The sequence below is a fragment of the Rhinoderma darwinii genome, chromosome 3 (genome assembly GCF_050947455.1).
Source record: "Rhinoderma darwinii isolate aRhiDar2 chromosome 3, aRhiDar2.hap1, whole genome shotgun sequence".
Taxonomy (NCBI): Eukaryota; Metazoa; Chordata; class Amphibia; order Anura; family Rhinodermatidae; genus Rhinoderma; species Rhinoderma darwinii.
Window position 1 is genome coordinate 327,975,615 of NC_134689.1, and position 14,420 is coordinate 327,990,034.

Sequence of the window (14,420 nt, forward strand, 5' to 3'; positions counted from 1 at the left end):
AGCCAACAAGTGGGCCAAAAAGAAAAGGCTATGTGCCATGATAAGACAAGGATATAAAAATGGGTTATACACACATATATTTTCAGTGGTCACTTAATATTCAGCAACACATCAGAAGCTGAAAAAGTGCAAATGAGAAATGCTACTTGACTTCTGGACTGGAGAAACACAAAAGAACTTTCTTGGTGATCTGTTTTGGGGTTTTTGGCAACGGTGGAGGGCCGGCATTTGATTTACTATTGCAAGTGACACATTATTGATTTATTGCAAAAAAAAGAAAAATACACACCCCTCGCCTCTAAAAATAACAACACACATACTTATTATAAGTTACAAACATACATTTCAGTATTATATGAGGTTATGTATCAACAGGAGCAAACAAATAAGTGACGAGTCCCATAATAGCACTCAAAAATGGGGCCCACTCCTGCTTTATGTTCCCACCATCATCCTCCTAAATGCACGAGGAAAAAAGGGAGGTTTGACCATAATCACAGACAGGGATTCTTTACTGTAAAAGCAGTGAGACTTTGGAACTCTCTGCCACAGGATGTTGTTGTAGTTGGTTCATTGAGCAAGTTCAAGGAAGGCCTAAACGCGTTTATTGAAAAAGGTAATATGACAAGTTATGGGTAGTGGATTCTGGAGATGGGACGTTGATCCAGGGATTTATTTTGATTGCCATATTTGGAGTCGGGGAGGAATTTTTCCATTAATGAAGCAATTGGCAACTGCCTCATGTTTTTTTTTTTTAATTCTTCTGGATCGACGTAGTAGAATTATAGGTTGGACTTGATGGACCTGTGTCTTTTTTCAACCTTATCAACTATGTAACTATGTAATTATGACATGTCTTCCAGGAAAGCTCTCTGCAGGTCCACAGTGTCAATGGTGTAGGGGGAAGAGGCAAGTCTGAGCTGGGCTACTTCTTTCATTGTGCTCCATTATCAGCTGCCTGGGGTTCCAATATGTTACATACACCCTTGTAAACATGGGAAATATCCCCAGGAATGTCAGAGACTTATGTAAACATCCTTCATTCATTTACTGAAGTCTGGGTTTGTTACAATATATCTCTGAAATATTTAGTGTCGTTATACAACTTCTAAGAATCATTTCATCCTGGGCAGGTGTATCTACTCACATCATACAAAGTGCAGTCCAAGCAGACCATGGTACACTACAATACCAACCCTGACATATTAACTTTTGCAAGACTAAATGACAATACTATCCATAAATTAATTTTAAAACAGCCTTATCTGTCCCATGAGTCTAGTTCATGGCGCAATTATACTCCACAACACTATATACATAATGTATAGATCCGACCCTGTTACTAATGGGGCTCAAAATCTAATCTCTCTTTTCTAACCATACTGGATCAATTTCATAGGGAGCCATAATAATCAGTGTGTTCTTGGAGAATGAGTGGAAAATAGAGTTCACACTAGAAATTCATACATACACGTGGAGAACATGAAAACTCCATGCAGATGTTTCTATGGTTGGATTCCAACTAAGGAGGCCCAAGCTACAAGTCAACAGTGCAAACCACTGAGCCACCACATCTATGAAAAGAATAATTGTTTCTTTAAGGCAGGGTTCACACGACCTATTTTCAGGCGTAAACGAGGCGTATTATGCCTCGTTTTACACCTGAAAATAGGGCTACAATACGTCGGCAAACATCTGCCCATTCATTTGAATGGGTTTGCCGACGTATTGTGCAGACGACCTGTAATTTACGCGTCGTCGTTTGACAGCTGTCAAACGACGACGCGTAAATTGTCTGCCTCGGCAAAGAAGTGCAGGGCACTTCTTTGCAACGTAATTTGAGCCGTTCTTCATTGAACTCAATGAAGAGCAGCTCAAGATTACAGGCGTCAAAGACGCCTCGCATAATACAAGGAGAAGCTTTTACGGCTGAAACGAGGCAGCTGTTTTCTCCTGAAAACAGTCTGTCATTTCAGCCGTAAAAGCCTCTCATCGTGTGCACATACCCTAAGGAGTTTTCCAGTGGCCATAATAGTCATTAGTGGGAAAACCCTTTTAATTTACTTGGTGATTAAAAGTTTTGAGGAGTACAAACATACCACAAACAACAGACAATAAGGCCTCATGCACACGACCGTAGCCATGTGCACGGCCGTGATCTTCGGGTCGGCCGGCCGCGGAAGTGACACCCGCAAGCCGCCCGCAAATCGCGGGTCGTGCACATGGTCTTGTGCATTATTTCCTATGAGCCTGGCCCGCAGAACACGGCCGTAATAAGACATGTCCGTTCTTTCTGCGGTCCGGGCTCCTGGGCAATGCACGGACCGTGGAAACCAGGGTCGTGTGCATGGCCCCATAGAAATGAATGGGGCCGCAATTCTCCCGTGGATTTTCGGGGGAATTGCGGTCGCAAAAGCACGTTCGTGTGCATGGGCTTGAAAAAAATGAAATTACACTAATGACAGACGACAGAAATAAGTGGCCACGTTTTTACAGCACACATGCCACACACATTTTTGTCTTTGCCAAAACTAGAGTCAAATAAAGATCTCTTTCTTTACAATCCAATCCAGGTTTTGGCAAAATAAATATGTGCGGCAATCACACAACTCCACGGTGTGAGCCTAGCCTAAGACCTCATGCATACGACCATAGCCACCCGTGATCACGGCACAGGCAAGAGGAGTGTCATCCATGGGCCGTCCGCAATCACGGACCTTGCACACACAAGATGTACATTGACTTTAAGGAGCCCGGGCTCCTGGACAATGCACGGACCGTGGAAACCATGGTCGTGTGCGTTGGCCCATAGGATAGAATGTGTCCTATACTATCCGCAATTGTATGGCCGCAAAACTACGGTCGTGTTCATGAGGCCTAAGATGTTAGGTTATTTATTACAATAATGATGATACAAATATAGACATAGTATATATTAAGCTGTTGATATTCCTCTAATCCAGGTATTCTCAAACTTTTTTTCTATTAGGGCCTCACCAGTCATGGCCAAAGTCCATGCAAAAATACAAAATATTCCTGCATCTCTCACTCAAAAGGTGCGTAAACTTGCTAAAAATGATGGTACTCCCTAAGTTTCTCTATCTATTCTAACCCTCCCAAGCTCAGTCTCCAGATAAATGGTCTGCCAACTACACACATATTTCTTAAATATTGTATGGAAAGACGGTCACCACCGTATCTATAACTCAGTTGTGATTGCTAGTGTGCCACAGGAAGAGTTATTTCTTCCTGACATAACCAAATATTACTTTGCTGCCCACCCCCGTCAACTACCATCCTTGACCATACTCCCAATATACAACAAGTGGACAGAAATATAGAAACTGGTTGGGTTCTTTCAACCAGCTTGCTTCCTATTGGCCTTTCTATACACTCCTGACCTTCCAGACAGCTTGACCTCCATGATTGCCAAGCTCTGGTTTCAGGCTGTATTCCAATAGTCCATCCGGTGAATCGTGAACTCTCTACATTTGACTTTACAGAATAAGTTCCTCTAATACCTCTAGGAGCTCCTCCTGTACCTATCAGCAAATACGTTATATAGCTAGTAAACTCTTTGAGTCCTTCACTGCCCCATATTGCTAATTTTGAGCTTCTCTGTCTTAAAAGCCCATCCTCCAAGGGTCTAATAACAGAGATATATAGGTTGCTATGCACACCATCCATTGAACCCTTACCCAATCATGAATACATGCTTAAATTGAAGCGATACCTGGGCAGGGAATGACAATCTGGCAAATTATTTGGCGAAAGGTGTCCAAATTTTACCTTTGCACTTTGTACAAAGATAATCAGTATAAATTCTTAATTCACTGGTACCATACCTCACCACTTCTCCACAAATTTAATACCTCCATCTATAATAGGTGTTGGAGGTGCCATTGGCTCTCGGGGTCCCTATTTCTTATCTTTTGGGACCGTGTGATGACCTTGCCCAACTGGTCTATGGTTCAGTCTCTCATTGCACATGTACTGAATTATATTGTCCTCATGGAGCTCCAGCACTTTCTACTTAATGTTTCTACTAAAGGAATCAGTAGATAAGGCGCTAGAGTGCTTTGCCACTTTCTCACTGTGGAAAAATGCCTTATTGATTTACACTGGAAGCAAGGTTCTTGTGTATAGTGAGTGGACAAATGACACCATTGGGAATAACCGACGTGGAAACTGCGGAGAACCACGTGCCATTGATGTGAGAGGTGAATGTTGGCTACGAAGGTGCGCGAGGGCCGAATAACATGCTATAGTGTAGCAGCTCAGCATGAAAATCAACCAGGGGGCTACCAGGCGTGTGTCTAAAACAACAGTTCAGCAAACCCTACTGCGTATGGGGCTCCGAAGCAGACGGATGGTCACTGCTCCTATGCTAACAAAGGTGCATCGTAAAAAAAAGTCTCCAATTTGCACGGCAGTATCAGAATTGGACCACCGATGATTGTCAAAGTGTTGCCTTCTCTGATAAGTCACGTTTTCTGCTTCATCGAACGGACAGACGTTGGCATGTCAGGCGAGAAACATCAACAATTTTTTCATGGCATTCTCTGGGCCCACTCATCCATGTGGAAGACACTCTGCACCGATTTGGGTATGAATCCGTCGTTGCAGATCATGTCCACCCATACATGCTGTTTGTCTTCCCTGGGGCAGATGGAATCTTCCAGCAAGACAATGCGACATGTCACATGGCTAGAAATGTCTGACAGTGGTCGGAAGAGCGTGACCAGGGCATCCAAGTACTTCCCTTGCCCCCTAATTCACCAGACTTGAACCCAATTGAGCGTCTGTGGGACCACCTTGATCGTCTTGTTCACTCTATGAATCCTCCCCCACGCACCCTCCAGCAAATGTAAGATGCACTGCAGTCAGTATGGCGCCGCATACCTGAGACAACCTACCAGCACCTTATTGAGTCTACCCCAGCCTGTCTAGCTGCTGTCCGTGCTGCACACGGCGGTTACTCTGGATATTAGCTGGTGGTCATAATAATGTGACTTGACTGTATAAAGATAAATATATATATATATATATATATATATATATATATATATATATATTTGTGTGTCTGTGTGTGTGTGTGTGTGTGTGTGTGTGTGTGTGTGTGTGTGTGTGTGTGATAGATAGATAGATGAGAATCCTACTCTCCTATCTCTATGTGTGCTGTGTATAGAAGACATGATAGCCATTAGGCTCCGCCCACTACCTCAGAGACACCTACGAATTAGAGACCGAGGAAAACTACAGAAAATGCAGGGTACATCGTATAATGTCGAGAAATAGTGTTATTCCTCAGGTACACACATATGACAGCTTATTCCTAAAAGTCACCTAAAAAGTTAGGTAAGCTTTAAGCAGTTATTGCATGCCCATAGGATATGACATAAATGACTGATTGGTGCCAGTAGTACCTCTGATGGTTTCTGACCAGAGAAGGCTTCCTCCGGGGAAAACAAGCTATTTACGGGGACACCAAAAGCAAGACCTGTAAGTGATCAGCTGATCATAGCTGCGGCTGCAATATGAAGGGGTTGTCTCTGATGAGACAATACCTTTAACCCCTTATTAACATGTCACCTACATGTATGTGACAGCCATTAAGTGGACGTATGGAGCGGGCTCACGGGCTGAGCGCGCTCCATACTCAGCGGGTGACGGCTGTGTTATACAGCCGACACCTCACTGCAACGGGCGGAATCAAAGATCACTTTGATTCCGCCCGTTTAACACCTTAAATGCTGCGGTCAATTGCGACCACAGCATTTAAAATGTTAGAATTAGGGGGGTGCCCCCTCAAACACACCATCGCACCACCTGTGATGGGATTGGTCAGTGACGATGGTTGTCATGGCAGCCTGCGGGCCTAATGAAGGCCCCCAGGTCTGCCATTTTTGTACTCCTATCAGTATCACGATAAACTGTAATACATTAGTATTGCAGTATATCATGCAAGCGATCCAACGATCGCTGGTTCAAGTCCCCTAAGGGGACTAATAAAAAAAAGTAAAAAACAGTTAAAGCATTGTGTTAAAAAAATAAAAAAAGTTAAAAAAAACAAACCCTTTTTCCATCTTTTCCCTAAAAGCAATGTTAAAAAAAAGTTAACATAACTGGTATCGCCGCATCCATAAAACTCCAAACTATCACAATATAGCATTGTTTAACCCGCTCGGTGAACGCCATGACAAAATATATATATATAAAGCATGCAAATTGCTGTTTTTTGGTCACCTTAGTTCTAAAAAAAAAAAATTGAATAAAAAGTGATTAAAAAAAAGTCGCATGTACCCAAATATGGTATCGGTGAAAACTACAGCTCGCCCCGCAAAATTTAAGCCCTCAGACCGCTAAATTGATGGAAAAATAGAAAAGTTCTGGCTCTCAGAATGTGGCGACAAAAAACATATATATATTTTTTTTTAGTAAAACATAAAACAAAACATAAATTTGATATCGTCTTAATCGTATCAACCTGTAGAATAAAGTGAGTATGTAGTTCTTACCGCCTGATGGATGCCGTAAAAACATAACCCCCCAAAATATGGCATAATCAGTTTTTTGCCCATTTTTTGCCCATTTCATCCCACAAATATTTTTTTTCAGCTTCCCAGTACATTATGCAGTACAATAAATGGTGCCAGTTGAAAAACTACAATTTGTTCCGCAAAAAACAAGCCCTCATATGTCGACGAAGGAATAAAAAAACGTATGGCTTTTAAAAGGCGGTGAGGAAAAAACTAAAATGAAAAAACTCAAATTGGCCTGGTTTTTAAGGGGTTAAACAACGTTAAATGAGGGCGTCTATGATGTTTCTGAGAGCTGATATAAGGTAAGTGCTGTTGCGCTTCACCACAAAAGCAAGAACTTTTTGTACGAGAGAACTAAGTCACCCCATGTTAAAGAAGAATCAATGCAGTTCCCTTTAAAGAAGCTTTGGAGTAGTAATGGAGGTATAGAATAATGTACTCCGTTCTCAGAACTATTACCAGTTTTAGAAAACTTGATGTTGACATTACAACAAAGGGTAGAAAATGTTGTGCAACCTTCTGAATTTATTGAGGTCGGCTTATTTTTTGTGAATATGTGATTCAGACATTAATAAAAGAAAGAGTTACAGGTGGCCATACACATTAAATGATTGCTGGCTGAACCCGCCAGCCGACCATTTAATATGTATGGTGGAGAGGGATCAGGATGAGAAGGTTTAGGCTGTTGGATTTCAACATGCCAGATCCTTTTGTTTGTAAGGATATAAGACTTACTCTCTTCTCCCTATTGAAAACACATACGCACCTGGCTAAGCCGAGTGTGCATGTGTATGGGGGGGTCAGGAGTAACAGCTGTCGGCTAAACGAGTGTTCGACCGACAGCTAAAGTGTCTGCCATGCTCTGGCCAGGGATTACGATCCAGAAGGAGCCCCTGACTTCACAGTCTATATATGGAGAGTAACATCAAGGGCTCATTCTAGGAGCGGAATCAGTGGCCAGTGCGTCAGCAACGCACTGGTCGGGGATTCCGCTCCAGGAGGAGCCATTGACGTCACTATCCATATATGGACAGTGATGTCAGGGGCTCCTCCTGGAGCGGAATCCCTGGCCAGAGCGTTGCTAAAGCTCTGGCTAGGGATTACCACGCTGGGAACTGCTGGAAAGTGGATGCGGCAACACACGGCATTCATCTGGTGAACAGTAGATTAAGATAGGATACGGAGCCGGACCTTCCAGGGAGGTGGTCACAAAAACGATGAAGGTAACGTTTATGGATCCTGCTCCTGCACAGGTCCAGCACCATACGGTGCCACAACTTATGTCCTATGTGCCAGAACAGATTCCATAGAAAGCTAGCATCAGTTTCCTTCCAGCTTTTCTGCAACACGCCAGAGGGAAACTGACAGGGACAACGGATATATGTGAACGGCCCCTAACTATGTACTGTAGTACTGGTGTCTATTTCAACCTTCTTTTTTTATAAGAAGTTCAAATACTTCGTCATCTTCCCCACCAACTGCCAGACCAGACCGGCATATCTAGGGGTGACATATATGAAAGCAACAACTGCTCAGCCACGAGTTCCAGTGCTGGACTGGGGTTCCATGGACTCACCAGAGGAGTCTACACCGCGTTCCAAATTATTAAGCAAATGTTATTTTTCGCTGATTTTCCTAAATAGTCGATGAAAATGACAGTAAGTATAATCTTCAAGCCATCAACCGTTGGAGTATAATGCAAATGTTATTGAACAAATCTCCTAATGATAAGATTTTTTTTAGAAGTAAAAAAACTCAAAATGCACTGTTTCCAATTATTATGCACAACAGAGATCAAAACATTTTAAAGGTTGTAAAGAGAACTAAAATGGTAATTTGTTGAATTTGCAGCATCAGGAGGTCATATTTACAGAAATCAAAAGCTCTTTCAATCAAAAAAAACTTAACAGGCCAAGTTACATGTTAACATAGGACCCCTTCTTTGATATCACCTTCACAATTCTTGCATCCATTGAATTTGTGAGTATTTGGTCAGTTTCTGCTTGAATATCTTTGCAGGATGTCAGAATAGCCTCCCAGAGCTTCTGTTTTGATGTGAACTGCCTCCCACCCTCATAGATATTTTGCTTGAGGATGCTCAAAAGGTTGTCAATAGGGTTGAGGTCAGGGGAACATGGGGGCCACACCATGAGTTTCTCTCCTTTTATGCCCATAGCAGCCAATGACACAGAGGTATTCTTTGCAGCATGAGATGGTGCATTGTCATGCATGAAGATAATTTTGCTACGGAAGGCACGGTTATTCTTTTTGTACCACAGAAGAAAGTGGTCAGTCATAAACTCTATGTACTTTACAGAGGTCATTTTGACACCGTCAGGGACCCTAAAGGGGCCTACCAGCTCTCTCCCCATGATTCCAGCCCAAAACATGACTCCGTCACTTCCTTGCTGACGTCGCAGCCTTGTTGGGACATGGTGGCCATTCACCAACCATTCACTACTCCATCCATCTGGACCATCCAGGGTTGCACGTCACTCATCAGTAAACAACACGGTTTGAAAATTAGTCTTCATGTATTTCTGAGCCCACTGCAACCGTTTCTGCTTGTGAGCATTGTTTAGGGGTGGCCGAATAATAGCTTTATGCAGACTTGCAAACCTCTGGAGGATCCTACACCTTGAGGTTCGCGGGACTCCAGAGGCACCAGCGGCTTCAAATACCTGTTTGCTGCTTTGCAATGGCATTTTAGCAGCTGCTCTCCTAACCCTATTAATTTGTCTGGCAGAAACCTTCCTCATTATGCCTTTATCTGAACTAACCCGTCTGTGCTCTGAATCAGCCACACATCTTTTCACAGTACGATGATCACACTTAAGTTTTCTTGAAATATCCAATGTTTTCATACCTTGAACAAGGTATTGCACTATTTCACGCTTTTCGGCAGCAGAGAGATCCTTTTTCTTTCCCATATTGCTTGAAACCTGTGGCCTGCTTAACCCCTTCCCGACATTTGACGTAAATGTACGTCATGGAAAGCATTGACTTCCCGCAAAATGCCGTACATTTACGTCAAATGTTTGGCACCGGCTCAGAAGCTGAGTCGGTGCCATCATCGTCGGATCTCAGCTGTATCTTACAGCTGACATCCGACTGTAACGGCGGGGACCGAAATTAGCTTCGATCCCTGCCATTAACTCAAACGCGATCGCTGCACTTAAGGTGTTTGCAGCTCATCGGAGCCCCAGCAATGAAATTGCCGGGGTTCCGGTGGCTGCAATGGCAACCGGAGGCCTAATACTGGCCTCCCGGTCTGCCTAGCACCGAAGCCGGTCAAGATCCGCCCGGCGGCGGAGCCTGATCGGCTTCCGTAGCTGCTGGCAAGATGGCGCCGGGTCAGGAGCTGATCCGGCGTCATCAGCGGTGGAAGTCAGCTGTACTGTACAGCTGACATCCACCTGTAACGGCAGGAACCGGAGCTAGCTCCGATCCCTGCCATTAACCCCTTCGATGCAGCAATCGAAAGCGATTGCTGCATCGTAGCGGTTACTAGCAGATCGCCAGCCCTGAGAGCCAATCGGGACTGGCGACTGCTGTTATGGCAACAAGAGACAAAATGGTCTCCTGCTCTGCCATTACGGAAGCCGATTTAGGCCCCGCCATGAGGCGAAGCCTAATCGGCTTGCTGTCAGTGAATGACTGACAGATCTAATACATTGCACTACATAGGTAGTGCAATGTATTAGAAAAAAAATAATCTGACCATTGGACCTTCAAGTCCCCTAGTGGAACTTGAAGAAAAGTGTAAAAATAGTATAAAAAAGTGTAAAAAAAAGTGCAAAAAATAAAAGTTTGAAAACAATAAAAGTTTCAAGTAATCAAATAAAACACAATCCCCCTTTTACTCTTATCAAGTCCTTTATTATTGAAAAATAATAATAAACCATATGTATTTGGTATCGCCACGACCATAACGACCTGAGGTATCAAAATATTATATTATTTATTGCACGCGGTGAACAGCGTAAAAAAAAAACGTAAAAAACTTTACCAGAGTTTCTGTTTTTTGGTCACTTTGCCCTACAAATATTAGAAAAAGTGATCAAAAAGTCGCACGTATCCAAAAATGGTACCTATAAAAACTATAGCTCGTCCTGCAAAAAACAAGCCCTCATACACCTCCGTCGACAAAAAAATTAAAAAGTTATGGTTCTCACAACTTGGCGACAGAAAAAATACATTCTTTTTACAAAAGTTATTTTATTGTGCAAAAAGTTGTAAAACATAAAAAAGTGCTATAAATTAGGTATCGCCAGAATCGTACTGACCCACAGAATAAAGTTAACATGTAATTTATAACGCATGGTGAACGCTGTATAAAAAAAACGAAAAAAGCTGTGCCAGAATTGCGTTTTTTTGTTTACATGGCATCCCAAAAAATAGGATAAAAGGTGATCAAAAAGTCACATGTACCCCAAAATGGTACCAATAATAACTACAGCTCGTCCCGCAACAAACCAGCCCTCATACCGCTACGTCTATGAAAAAGAAAATTAGTTATGGCTCCAATAAGTCAGGAAATAAAAAAATATGCAGTTGTGCCCGAGGGGAACATTTCTTCTGTTTCAAGAGGCGATTTATCAAGGACCTAAAATTAGGGAACCAGGAAGGGGAGAGCCCAAACATATCCACTGGAAGCGACGGTGCCCGTATTATACCAGGACAACACTTTCCCAGCAAAATTCCCCAAACTACAAAAGGTGCGGAGTGTGGACCAAAAGGGGGATAAGAAATGACACCATATATTAGTGCGACACCGGCCTGTGCGGAAAGGATTGCTTCACAGCGTAACACACATCTATGGATTATTTTATTTTTTTATACCACCTGACTATGCTCCTTATATACTCCGCCCCGCTTACATGTACCCCCACATTATAAAACACCAGCAATACTCAAACAAATATAGTACCAAGCAAAATCCGCTCTCCAAAAGCCAAATGGTGCTCCCTCGGCTCTGAACCCTACAGCGTCCCCAAACAGCAGTTTCCTTCAACATATATGGCATCGTCATACCTGGGAGAACCCTTTTAACAATTTTTGGGGTGTGTGTCTCCAGCGTCATAAGCTGGGCATGACATATTTGCCACTGAATGGCATATCTAGGGAAAAATAAAAAATTTTCATTTGCACCATCCGCAGCGCATTCATTTATGGAAAAGACCTGTGGGGTGAAAATGCTCACTACACCCCTTAATAAATGCCTTGAGGGGTGCAGTTTCCATAGTGGGGGTCACTTATCAGGGGTTTCTTTTTATTATTTCACATCTGAGCCTCTGCAGTTGTGAACCAATACTTTGTAAATCGCCAAATTAGGCCTCCACTCCGCATGGTACTCTTCACTTCTGAGCCCTGTCATATGTCCAGACAAAAGATTAGGGCCACATGTAGGGTGTTTCTAAAACCGGGAAACACCGCATAATAATTAGAGAGCTGTCTTGTTATGGTGGCACAAGCCGGGCACCACATATTGACATATCTATGGAAAAAAATCCCATTTTCACTCTGCAACATCGAGTGAACACTAATTTATACAAAACACCTGCAGGGTTAAAATGCTTACTACACCCCTTGGTAAATGCATTGAGGGGTGTAGTTTCCAAAATGGGGTCACTTCTGGGGGGTTTCCACTGTTTTGGGCCCACAGGCGCCCAGAAACCAATCCAGCAACATCTGCACTCCAAATGGCGGTCCTTCCCTTCTGAGCCCTGCCGTTTGCCCAAACAGCAGTTTATGACCACATATGGGGTATTGCCGTACTCGGGAGAAATTGCTTTACAAATGTTGGGTTCTTTTTTTCCTTTATTTGTTGAGAAAATGAAAAAATTTGCGCTAAAGCTACGTCTTATTGAGGAAAAAGGACTGTTTTTATTTTCACTGCTTAATTCTAATTAATTCTATGAAACATCTGTGGGGTCAAAATGCTCACTACACCCCTAGATGAATTCCTCAAGAGGTGTAGTTTCCTAAATGGAGTCCCTTTTTGGGCGTTTTCATTGTTTTGTCCCCTCAGGAGCTTTGCAAATGTGACCTGGCCTCCGCAAATCATTCCTGCTAAATGTGATCTCAAAAAGCCAAATAGTGCTCTTTCCCTTCTAAGCCCTGCCGTGTGTCCAAACAGCCGTTTATTACCACATGTGGGGTATTGTTTTACTTGGGAGAAATTGCTTTACAAATTTTGTGGTGCTTTTTCTCCTTCAGTCTTTCTGGAAATGAGAAAAAATTAGCTAAACCTAGATTTTTTTTAAAAAAAATGTAGATTATTATTTTCAGGGCCTACTTCCAATAATTTCTGCAAAAAAACTGTGGGGTCAAATCGCTCACTATACCCCTAGATAATTTCCTCAATGGGTGTAGTCTCCAAAATGGGGTCACTTGTGGGGGGTTTCCACTGTTTTGTCCCCTCAGGGGCTTTGTAAATGTGACATGGCCTCCGCAAACCATTCCTGCTAAATGTGAACTCCAAAAGCCAAATAGCGCTCTTTTCCTTCTCAGCCACGCCGTGTCTCCAAACAACCGTTTATTACCACATGTGGGGTATTTTTTTACTCGGGAGAAATTGCTTTACAAATTTTGTGGTGCTTTTTCTCCTTCAGTCCTTCTGGAAATGAGAAAAAATTAGCTAAACCTAGATTTTTTTTGAAAAAATGTAGATTGTTATTTTCAGGGCCTACTTCCAATAATTTATGCAAAAAACCTGTTGCGTCAAATCGCTCACTATACCCCTAGATAATTTCCTCAATGGGTGTAGTCTCCAAAATGGGGTCACTTGTGGGGGGTTTCCACTGTTTTGTCCCCTCAGGGGCTTTGTAAATGTGACATGGCCTCCGCAAACCATTCCTGCTAAATGTGAACTCCAAAAGCCAAATAGCGCTCTTTTCCTTCTCAGCCACGCCGTGTCTCCAAACAACCGTTTATTACCACATGTGGGGTATTGTTTTACTCGGGAGAAATTGCTTTACAAATTTTATGTGCTTTTTCTCCTTCAGTCCTTGTGGAAATTATAAAAAATTAGCTAAACCTACATTTTCTTTGAAAAAATTTAGATTGTCATTTTCAGGGCCTACTTCCAATAATTTATGCAAAAAACCTGTTGCGTCAAAACGCTCACTATACCCCTAGATAATTTCCTCAATGGGTGTAGTTTCCAAAATTGGGTCACTTGTGGGGGGTTTCCACTGTTTTATCCCCTCAGGGGCTTTGTAAATGTGACCTGGCCTCCGCAAACCATTCCTGCTAAATTTGAGTTCCAAAAGCCAAATGGCGCTCTTTCCCTTCTCAGCCTCCAAACAGCCGTTTATTACCACATGTGGGGTATTGTTTTACTCGGGAGAAATTTTTTTACAAATTTTATGGTGCTTTTTCTCCTTTAGTCCTTGTGGAAATGAAAAAAAATTAGCTAAACCTACATTTTATTTGAAAAAATGTCGATTTTCATTTTCACAGCCTACTTGCAAAAATTTCTGCAAAAAACCTGTGGGGTCAAAATGCTCACTATACCCCTAGATAATTTCCTCAAGGGGTATAGTTTGCAAAATGGGGTCACTTGTTGGGGGTTTCCACTGTTTTGTCACCTCAGGGGCTTTGTAAATGTGACATGGCCTCCGCAAACCATTCCTGCTAAATGTGAACTCCAAAAGCCAAATAGCGCTCTTTCCCTTCTCAGCCACGCCGTGTCTCCAAACAACCGTTTATTACCACATGTGAGGTATTGTCTTACTCGGGAGAAATTGCTTTACAAATTTTGCGGTGCTTTTTCTCCTTTAGTCCTTGTGGAAATGAGAAAAAAAAATCAATAAAGCTACATTTTCTTTGAAGAAATGTTGATTTTAATTTTCACGGCCTACTTCCAATAATTTC

General features: G+C 42.5%; 1 protein-coding gene across 1 annotated transcript in view; it reads right to left on the reverse strand.

The window, feature by feature from the left end:
- Positions 1-14,420, reverse strand: part of LOC142749817 (immunoglobulin superfamily DCC subclass member 4-like) — a 108,357-nt gene that overhangs the window by 26,684 nt on the left and 67,253 nt on the right. The window lies entirely within an intron of this gene.